Source organism: Mesocricetus auratus, unplaced genomic scaffold (genome assembly GCF_017639785.1).
Source record: "Mesocricetus auratus isolate SY011 unplaced genomic scaffold, BCM_Maur_2.0 Super-Scaffold_100010, whole genome shotgun sequence".
In the NCBI taxonomy this organism is placed as follows: Eukaryota; Metazoa; Chordata; class Mammalia; order Rodentia; family Cricetidae; genus Mesocricetus; species Mesocricetus auratus.
The window spans coordinates 62,686,174-62,696,162 of NW_024429194.1; the positions used below are offsets into that span (position 1 = coordinate 62,686,174).

The window sequence follows — 9,989 nt, forward strand, 5'->3', positions numbered from 1 at the left end:
TAACACAGGGCGAGGAACGTGCCTCCAAGCCCGTTAGGGGCCTTTCTATGGTAAATCCTCCTGAGTTTGAAGCTGTTTACCCTCCACCCAGGGATTATGGACCTGTTTGAGTTAGAAGGGCAGAGAGAGGCCAGGGCTTGGCTCTGTCTCCCACCTGCTCTCAGGAGCTAAGGCCTGAGTGCTGACCCAGCAGGGAAAAGAGTGACAGAAGCCGTCTGCAGTCTGTCTTTCCTATCGATCTGCCTTGCAGTGCTTGCCCGCCTTTGAGGCTTGATCCTCTCTACCTAGCTTCACCTCTCACCACAGCCCTTGTCAAATGTCAGCATGACCGGGGACAGGTGGGAAGGAGAAAAGAGAAAGGGGTTTGTGTTGTCGTGCCCTGTCTGCTATACGGGGATCCCCTCCCAAGATCCCTGACCCCTCTACTTCATCCTGAAAGGAAGAGAAGGCTAGACTCTAGGAAGGACTTACTTTTAGCAGCAGATGCAGCTCTGTTTGAGTTTTAGGAAGATTCAAGTCCAGTGTTTTATTGAGAGCAACGTGGTCTTAAAATAGAATGGAGTGAAATGACTGTTCCCTCGGGTGTCCTGTTGGTGGGGACATTGTCATTTGTTGTTAAAGCACAGGCTCTTTCCTGACAGTGTGTGCCCGCACATGTGCAAACACGCATGTATGAAGGCATGTTCACTGCGAGGTGGGACCTGGCAGCATTCCCACAGAGGTATGTGGCACCCATGCAAACATATAATATGGCAGGGTCATAATCACATTGGGCCAGACCCAGAAGCATCTGTAGACAGCAGAGGGTAAAGTCCCCACCCCTCAATGGTCCAGGGTACTGTTCAAAGAGATCCTGGGGTGACTCTTCGGTGTGAGGGAAACTCTGGTGAGCACAGTCATTCCCCGCTTTGAGTCTTTCTAGGGGACTGGAGAACACAGTTTCCTTGGAGTGCAGGGCTAGAAGAAATGTTCTCCTACCAGAGTCCACATAAACACAGCCAGTCTCAAGAGTGTTGGTTTTACAATGCACTTTGTCTCCTGTAAAAGCTCAGCAAACAGTCCCTCTGCTGGGCTTCGGGTGCTTTGGTGCAGACAGTAAATGGCCTTCTTGGAGCACAGTCCTGCTTTAAGAAAGAGACAGACACAGCTGATGGCCTGCCTACCATCCCCTAAGCTGTATAGACAAGAGCGTTATGTGACATTGGGCTATCTTGTAGCCCTGAGCTAAAGAAAAGCAGATTTGGAAGGAACAGACGACTAATGTGGTGCATGGCCCCTGTGTGAGGACCCGGGGATCCCAAGGCATGGGAACAAAGGGCTAGGAGAGGGGGAAGGCTGTGAGTGGATGTAGGGTGTATGTGTCCATCTGGAAGGTGACGGAAGAGGAAGAGAGTGGCAAAAAGAAAAGAAGAAATTGAAATGAAGGCTGGAGCCTGCTAAAGACGGCCAGATTCATGCAAGGGATGGGAGAGGCGCTGTGGGGGCTGAGAAGGGCTGGCTAGCAGCAGAGGTCCCAGGGAGAGAGAGCCCCCGGGAGCCCCCCCCCCGTAGCCTCTTCGGGAGAGGTGGGTAGGGAGGCAAGGAGGAGAGGAGGTGCAAAAGACAGCCCTTCCCACTGGCGGCACAAAAGGTGATGGCCGGACCTGCTTCTCCCTCTCCTGGTTTCAAGCCAGCATTGTGGCCTCTGCCAGCCTCCCTGAGCCCAGGGCTGAGATTGACAGGACTGCAGCTTCTCTGGGTCCTGGGTGGATTTGAATAATTAAGTCATCTGGATTCTTATGATTTACCATTTTCAATGATAAATAGACAGCGCCCAAGCCAGCCAGTTGGCAAAACTCTGGCTGCTAGTTATAATTTGTCAAGCTGCCAGCAGATTCATGTTTTATGCTAATGGAGAAAGACTCATTGACTAGGGGCGGCTGCGACCGGGTCAGCTCTTTCCTCAGGCACCCCTGAGGTCGAGAGGTTGGGGAAGAAGGGCTGAGGCTGATATGGATTTTCTGTAAGGGTCAGTGTAATTTTGTAATAATTCAGCGGTGCACACACTGGCACATAGAGGGTCACATAAGCAGAAATACGCTCAGGCCCCCATACACCCACGTCCCCTCCACACGGGCAGTTGTACTTGCACAGGCCTCTGGGCCTGGGGTACCTAAGACTGGACGGGGTACATTTGTCCATCCCTGCAACCCACTTGGACATGCACACTCTTGCTGCTGCCTTCAGGGATGTGATTACACCGAGATAAACTTACAGGCCTGTTCAGCAGCCTGGAGAAACCACATCACCTCCACTCCCAGGTACCCACACTGGGACAGAACAGTTCACACTACAAAGGTGGAGGTACCCAGAACCCCTCTCCGTGCATCCCACACCCTTCCTTTCAGGGGACGAAAGCACCAAGTCCAGTGTATTTCCCCAGTGTGGAAAGGGCTGCCCGGCTTTTCATCTGACTGGGGCAACAGCGGGGTCCTGAGACCTGACGCAGGCAAGGCTGCGATGAAAATCAGCTGAACGGAGCCAAGTTTTCTTTTCCCATCTGTTTATTTGTGTATCTGTCCACAGCACACTGAGGTCTCGGGAGGCGAAAATCTTCCGATAAATGTGACTTGCCGAGGTAGAAGCGATGTTTTGCCCATGACGAGTGCAGAAAGAAAACATTAAGGAGAGTGAACGGCTATGGACACTGGATGCAAAATGGGTGGAATTGCCCATGTCCCCTTCTACTCCCCACCCCAACAAATGTGGACACCGTTGCTGGCCTGAGGGGCCTGAGGACAGGTACGCGTCTGGGCAAAGACCTCTTGTTTCTGGCCGTTGGTGTGATAGGAAATGCTAATTTTAGACCAATTAAAACAGTCTGGTCTCTTTTCTGACCCCCCAGGTGCCCTCACAACAGATCAATGTGTGCAGGCAGGATAGGGAAGGAGGCAGCTGCCCTTCTTCTCAGGATAGAATTTGAATTTTCTTTGATTATTGGCAGGGCTGGAAGCCGCAGTTCCTTCCTCCCGGCAGCTTTGAGGTTGACAGGAGAGCAGGGAAAGATGAGTGGAGTGTGGGGTTAAACATTCACTTTCCTGTCTCCAAACCTGGGGAGGGGCAAAGACAAACTATACAAAACTGAGAACACAAGATGCTCAGAGGAAGTGATTGCTGCCACCGGGCTCTGCTCCCCACGTCCGCTCCTCACGTCCGCTCCCCACGCCGAGACCCTGGCTCCTTTGAAGCTCATTGAGTTCTCTCCATCTTTGCAGGGCCAGGAAGAATAAAATAATGGGTATGGGCTGGGCGCTGATGGTGCACGCCTTTAATTCCAGCACTTGGGAGGCAGAGGCAGGTGGATCTCTGTGAGTTTGAGGTCAGCCTGGTCTACCTGAGTTCCAGGACAGGCTCCAAAACAATACAGAGAAACCCTGTCTCGAAAAACAAAAACAAACAAACAAAAAAGAAATGGGTATGGGTAGATAGTCCACAGTCACCTGGATTGGGCCATCTTTCTTTCTTGGCAGATGTGGATTCTGGCCAGGATGGGGGTGCTAGATAATGAGGGCAACCCGTGCTCTGGTTTCAGCGGCCTAGAATCTGCCAGTCTCTTCACTCAGGGGAAATAACACCCATAAATGTACCAAGAACAGGGAAACATGCTTTCCATTTTAGACATTTTGAGGTTCTAATATGTGTCACTGACCTCCACCCCAGAGAGGACACCAGCATCTCTGTTGCAGGAACAGGGATGGGGTGGAAATGGAAATGAAGAATTGTCTACAATGAGTCAGGCGATGCAAAGGTCAAAGTCACACCTGACACAGAAAGCAAATGGGTACCTTGCCTCTGGTTAGCAAAGCTCAGCTTCTCATTTAGGGCCTCTTTGAATCCCTGTATTTACATCTTCATTATGAACTCCAGAGGCAGAGTGTGTGTCAGCCAGCCTCGGGGTCTCAGAGCAGAGGCTGCTGGGATACAAAGAGCAAGAGTCCAGGCTTGGCCAGACAAAAGAGGAAAGAGCACCAGGAAGAAACAAAAGTGGGGAGAGAGAGGGAGAGGAGAGGTGAGGGAGGGGGAGCTGTGCTAGGAAGTGCTGGACAGAGGCCTCCTTGATGAGGGTGCTGTGAAGGTTTCACTGAACAGCGCCTAGCATGCCTCTCTAGCTGTTGGATGGGGGATCCCAGCGCATGCTCAAGGATTACATTGCTCTTGGAAGATCGGACCCAACGACCTAATCCTGTCACACTTTGGGGAAACCAAGGGATTTATTTAATTCCCAGGACCTCACAAATACTAGGTAAGTGTTCTACTCACACACACACACACACACACACACACACACACACACACACACAAATACACAAACAAACCTGAATCATGCACATATCTGCATATTATACACCACAAAGAAGCCTGAGTCATGGCATGGGCAAGGGAATATAGCTCAGTGGGGCAGCACTTGCCTCGCATACATGAGTTACTGGGTTTGGTTCTCAGTATCAAAACAAAAACTTGAATCTAACTAGATAGTTTCTACCATGCACCCATGGACAGAACATAGGAGATGTAGTACAGGCCCAGTAGGCAACATGTACTCAAATATATCAAGTGGTTCTCTCTACAGGCAGAATCTAGTGTTACTCTGACAACACATCCCTTGTAGGTTCTGTAAATTACCCTATGCACTTGAAACTTCTTTGTCACAGAGACTGTCCCTTATTCTCTCCCTCACACAGAATTCCTTCTCTGATTCTTCCAGGGTTTACAAACCACCTGTCCTAACATGAGGGAAACCCTTAATCCTATAGTTTTGGGGGGTAAATGATGGAGAGGGAGGTCGCCAAGGCATTCCTTTTGTTAAAGACGTGATTTTTTTCTTCAAGCAGTATGCGGTGGCTTATGCCTGTAATCTCAGCATTCAAAAGGCTGAGGCAGGAGGACTACTGTGAGTTCAAGACCATCCTGAGTTACATAGGAAGTACAAGACCAGCCTAGGCTTTAGAGTAAAACCTTGTCTTAGAGAAACACCAAAAAAAAAAAAAATCAAGGTTTTTCTTCTTACCAAGGAAGAAAACCAAGATTCCCCTCTCCCACCTGGTGGAACAGGCCTCATCTCCTCCCTTTTCCCCTGTACGTATTTAGGAAGCCAAGATTGCTGAGCAAGCCTAAAGGATAAACGGCTCGTTTTACAGATGGTCAAACTACAAGTCACAGAGATTAAGCATCCAGAGCCCAGAGCAGAGTGGCAGGGTCAACGTAAATATCAGCGGTCCTCGGGCTGGCTTTGGCCCACACCCCACATGAGTAGCCACATCACCTGGGCTGGATAAGGCAGTCCTGCAGGCCATTGAGATTGGGGATGCATTCTCTCTTCTTACCCTCTCTCTTTTCTGTTTTACCCCTTATTTCAAAACAAAACAAAGCAAAACCCAAATGAACCAGAGCCTCTCCAGTCTGCCCCCTATCTGTTTCTTTCCTGTGCGCTTCCCTCCTTGCTGAACTCCAGAGTCCCTCCCTCTGGCTGGGCACTGGGGCTTTTACAAGCTTGCAGGCACATCTTGCCCGCCCTCTCCCAGTCTCTCCTCTTTGTTTTCCTGGCACTTCTTGCTATCTTCCTTTGTTTCTAAGTCTTCTCTCTGCAGTGTGCAGATGGCATAAATGGGCCGGCCTTTCCCCAGAGGAAGGTCTGGCGGGCGTCCACCCTGCCTCCCCTCACGCTGTTCTTTCTGAACTCCCCTGGGTTTGGGACCCTATTCCTGGGGGTCCCTTTACTTAACATGTCAGGGTGGGTGGGGTCCACTGGTCCCCACTACGGGCTTAGGAAAGCTGTCCCAAACTGTTGTCACTCCATCAATCCTAAGAAGAAAGAGGATGGGAGAAATGCAAAAAGAAAAGGGTAGCAAGCCCACAGATGGGGGGGGGGGTGAGGGGGCAGAAGCAAAAAGAAGCAGATTAATTGAAGGGGGAGGGAGAAGCCTATGACCCTGTGCTTCTCTCTGAAAAGCTTTGGGTTTTTGTTTTTGTTTTTTCCCAGAGTGCTGGGATTACAGGCATGAGCCAACACATTGCGTTTCTATTTGAGTACCACTGATTTGGTGCCTGCCTCTTTAGGGTTCCTATCAAAGGTCCAGATTTGGCGACCCGTGACAAACTTATTCTAGGCAGTATGGCTGTCCTAACCGGGTCATCTGGGAGAACCCAGTTCCCGGACTATGGGCAGCTGCTGGTGCTTGGCAGAAAATTCTCTAGAGTATTGCAAACAAAGCTCCCCCCCCCCACATATGCTCCATGCTAAATGGGGCCTAGTGGCCTGCGGAGCCAGAAGCACCATGTGCTCCTAGTGGGACCCACGGCCCTTTCAAAAAACCGGTCCAAACGCTTTTTTTTTTAGTTTTTACATTTGCATTCAGCCTGGTTCCTCCAGCCTCTGGTTCCCAGAGGGGCCTGACCTCAAGCGCAGAGCCTATCAAGTACACCTTGGACACCAGTTAGGCAGCCATGCCCTGCACCTGCTGCGGCCTGCAGGTCCCACTACTCACTAAAAGGACAGCAGTCCACTCCTGCACCCCCCCCCGCCCCCCGCCCTCTCCCCTGGTCTGGCTCCAACATTGCTCACTAAAGCCGACATCTACTTTTAATTCCTTTTAAAAATCTCTCTTTGAAAACTTCCTTATCTCATCCCCTCGGGTATCTCTCAAGGTGGGGCAATCAGCCCCCAGAGCAGCGAGGGGTGGGGAGTCTGGGGGGCTCCTTCCTTGCCCTCCCCCGAGCGCTGGAGAAGGTGGGAAGGTATTGGGTTGTGCTGGAGATGGGAAGGGTTGTATACTCCCTTGAGACCATTTTAGAGAGAGTTTTCTGAGTCAAACTAGATTAGAAACAGTAATAAAGATACTGGGAGTGTTCTGTCTTGCACTCCTCCTAAATTAAGATCAGTGGTAGACCCCAGTAAGTCTGGGCTTTACCCTTCCAGCATCCCAGCACAGCTGAAAACGCTACTTTCCCACACCCCCAGCTCCTCTCTCCTCCAAGTGTCCCTAAGGGCTTATTGGGGTGAGCAGGTTTGGGACTACTTGGTTCTTCGGGTGTACTTAGTCCAGGCCCTGGAGCAAGCGACACCATCGACCTTCTGGAGGACAGGCAGATTCCCTTCACCTACAACTTCAACCCCCAACTCTGCTTGTTCCCCCAAGCCCTTGGGAAAAACTTTTTCCAAAGTTCCTGCAAGTTGCATTTGGGGAAGAGTGCCCTGCAGACACTGGTCTCTCTGACCCTATTTCTTCTTTCTTCCCCAGTTTCAGAAACTTCCCTACCCTTTCACCCCTGCCACCTGCTACCCTAGCGGCCGAACTCAGGAGGGAAAAGGTGCCCCAAGCCCAAGACTGATGGCTGCCCACCCACAACCCAGATCCCTTGGAGAGCCAAAGGCGGGCAGGTCAGAGTTCGCCAGCAAAGAAAGCAGGATGGAGGAAGAGGAGAGAGAACCGGAGCCGCAGATTTCCAGACTGAAGCTTCGCGCTCCCATCCCGGCTCACCTGCTCCAGACAGGCTCCTCTAGATTTTCGTCCACTCAAAAGTTTGTCTCCTTCGCAGAGGATTTCCAGGAGAGGCACACATTTGACCCCGGGGGGCGGGGTTGAGGTACCCGAGAGGGCACCTATCTAAAGCGGCCGATGGAAGCCGGAAGCCTGTGACCGGTCCCAAAGTAAGGACGAAGCGGCGGTGATTCGCAGAGCATCCAAGAGCGCCTTGACTGTTACCCCGGACGGCCCTGGGCCCACAGGGTGCTAACGCAGGGGTGGCGAACATGGGGCAGTTGAAAGGAGGGACAGAGTCCTGGATGCTAGTGATGTCCGTCGTGTCCTCCAGTTTCTGCCCCCGCGGGTGTGTCTCAGCCCATAACGTTCTCTGGACCCCTTCTGGGGCAGTGCTCAGGACCCCCACTTGTCCGATAGGGAGGATGAGGGTCCCCTTAGCCCCACCCCGCCCCTGCGCTACTATCCCCCCCCCCCCTCCCCAGAGCCGAGGGACAGACAGAGAATTGCAACTAGAAATTCGATCTATTGGTACGAGACACCACGTGCTCTCAGGCTGGCCAATGACCAGGCTGCCCGGGATGAGCTAATAATGGAAGCAATTTGTAACTTTCAGAAGCTCTCTAGGTCTAGGTACCAATGGGAGGGAGACTGGTGGAGGGGGAAGACAAGCACCCCAGTTTTTCAGCCCAGCCAGTTTGTCTGGGGGCATTCGGACCCCTGGCCCTCCTTTTCCCTAACAAACAATCTGGAGCAGGGTTCTTCGCCCACTCCGGACCGATGGCACAGTCAGGTAAGCCGGTCTCTTACCCTCAACGCCCACATTCTCAGGCACCTACAGACTAGTCTCTCTTCTTGCCCCACCAGACAACTGAAATCCAATTTTGCTTTTCTCTTAATTGAAAGGAAAACAATCCTCTTTTTTCTTTAGCATAATTATATGGAGAGGAGGGATATTAAGGTCTGTGTATTTTCCCTTGTCAGCGGCGGGCCGGGCGCGGGAGGGGGCGGTAGGGGACGATAGTAATGCTACACTCTTTCCAAAGTCTTTCCTCCCTTCTCCAGGAAACTCCGCTCCGGGAGAGTTTACTTTTCCCTAGGGATGAATTACATCTTTTGTACACTAATTCTTCAGTGATATCAAGTTCACCTCCCTTCTCTACCCATCTTCCAGGTCAGCATTTATGAATAATTGCTTCCCACATTTTAAATTTATTTGTTTTTCTCTTCCCCTACTAGTTTTTTTTTAAAATAAGATTTATTTGTTTATTATGTATACAGTGTTCTTCTGCTTGCATATCAGAAGAGGACACCAGATCTCATCACAGATAGTTGTGAGTCACCATGTGGTTGCTGGGAATTGAACTCAGGACCTCTGGAAGAGCATCAGTGTTCTTAACCTCTGAGCCATCTCTCCAACCCCCCCCCCCAACTAGTTTTTTATGTTGTTTAGAATCTCATTTGTTTCCTCTACGTGGACTGGCATTTAGCTTTGTACTGGTCCATCTTTTTGTTTTGGAAATGACCTTATTGTTTGGGAAATTCTATGAGGGCTGTGAACAAGCTCTCTCTTTTGGTCAGTTCAACACCCCTGTGGGAAGAACAATGTGGAATATTTCACATTTTTTTCACTTTTATTTTGCCTTGATTTTCATGTATTCGCTTAAGTTAAAGAAACCTGACCTCATATTTACTCCTTTGTATACTAAGCCATTTTTGTTTTTATTTCTAAGTTTCACCATCTTGTACGTATTTCCCTTTTCCACAGCCCGTTTCCACTCCACCCTCCTCCATCTCAGAAGCCACACCTCCCATAATTCTCAGCTTTTAATGGCCCTTTCCCAGTCCTCAGATGGGTGCCTGGGAGGAAGAAGCAATTGTCCTATTTCTGTACTGCCCCAACTGGGGACAGCTAGCTCCTTCTGTCTCAGAAACTAGTGGAGATAGGAGGTCAGAATGACCTCTAACTTTTCATTTTAGATTGAAGTTCTTTCCACTTGTCTATTCTGAGCAACTCTTTGGTACAGATTTTAGTTTTTATTCTTGCTTTTCTCCTTAAGTTTTAGAAAAATGCAAGCAAGTTTCATTTCAGCCCGTTGGGCCTTTTATTTCTTGGGGGGAGAATTTCCAGAAGAGAAACATGATGTTTATTTGGGTCTGCAGTGATGGGGATACCGTTTTTTATTTATTTGTTTGTTTTTGAGACAAGGTCTCACTATGTAGCCCTGTCTAGCCTGGCACTCATTATGTAAACCAGGCTGGCCTTGAACTCACAGAGATCCACCTGCCTCTACCTTCCAAGTGCTGGGATTAAAGACTTGCACCATGACTCCTGGCTAATTCTTCCTTTTAAAAAGTGTTTCTAAGAAGGTAAACTACTGGAATGTATGATCTAGAGTTCTAGTCTATTCAGAATTATTGAAGCTACAAAAATAAAATTGTAATAGTAACTCACACTCTGGAAAGTGGCCT

The 9,989-nt window shown here is 50.0% G+C and overlaps 2 long non-coding RNA genes across 2 annotated transcripts; one reads left to right on the forward strand and one right to left on the reverse strand.

Annotated features, from left to right (window-relative positions):
* Positions 1-2,525: 2,525 nt before the first annotated feature.
* On the reverse strand, positions 2,526-7,981 carry LOC121142850. The gene is made up of 2 exons (XR_005879961.1): positions 7,518-7,981; positions 2,526-3,089 (listed from the first exon to the last, which is right to left on the reverse strand). It is a non-coding gene; the product is annotated as an uncharacterized LOC121142850 (long non-coding RNA).
* Positions 7,982-8,112: 131 nt separating this feature from the next.
* On the forward strand, positions 8,113-8,856 carry LOC121142851. Its single transcript, XR_005879962.1, has 3 exons — positions 8,113-8,310; positions 8,583-8,691; positions 8,799-8,856. It is a non-coding gene; the product is annotated as an uncharacterized LOC121142851 (long non-coding RNA).
* Positions 8,857-9,989: the final 1,133 nt, after the last annotated feature.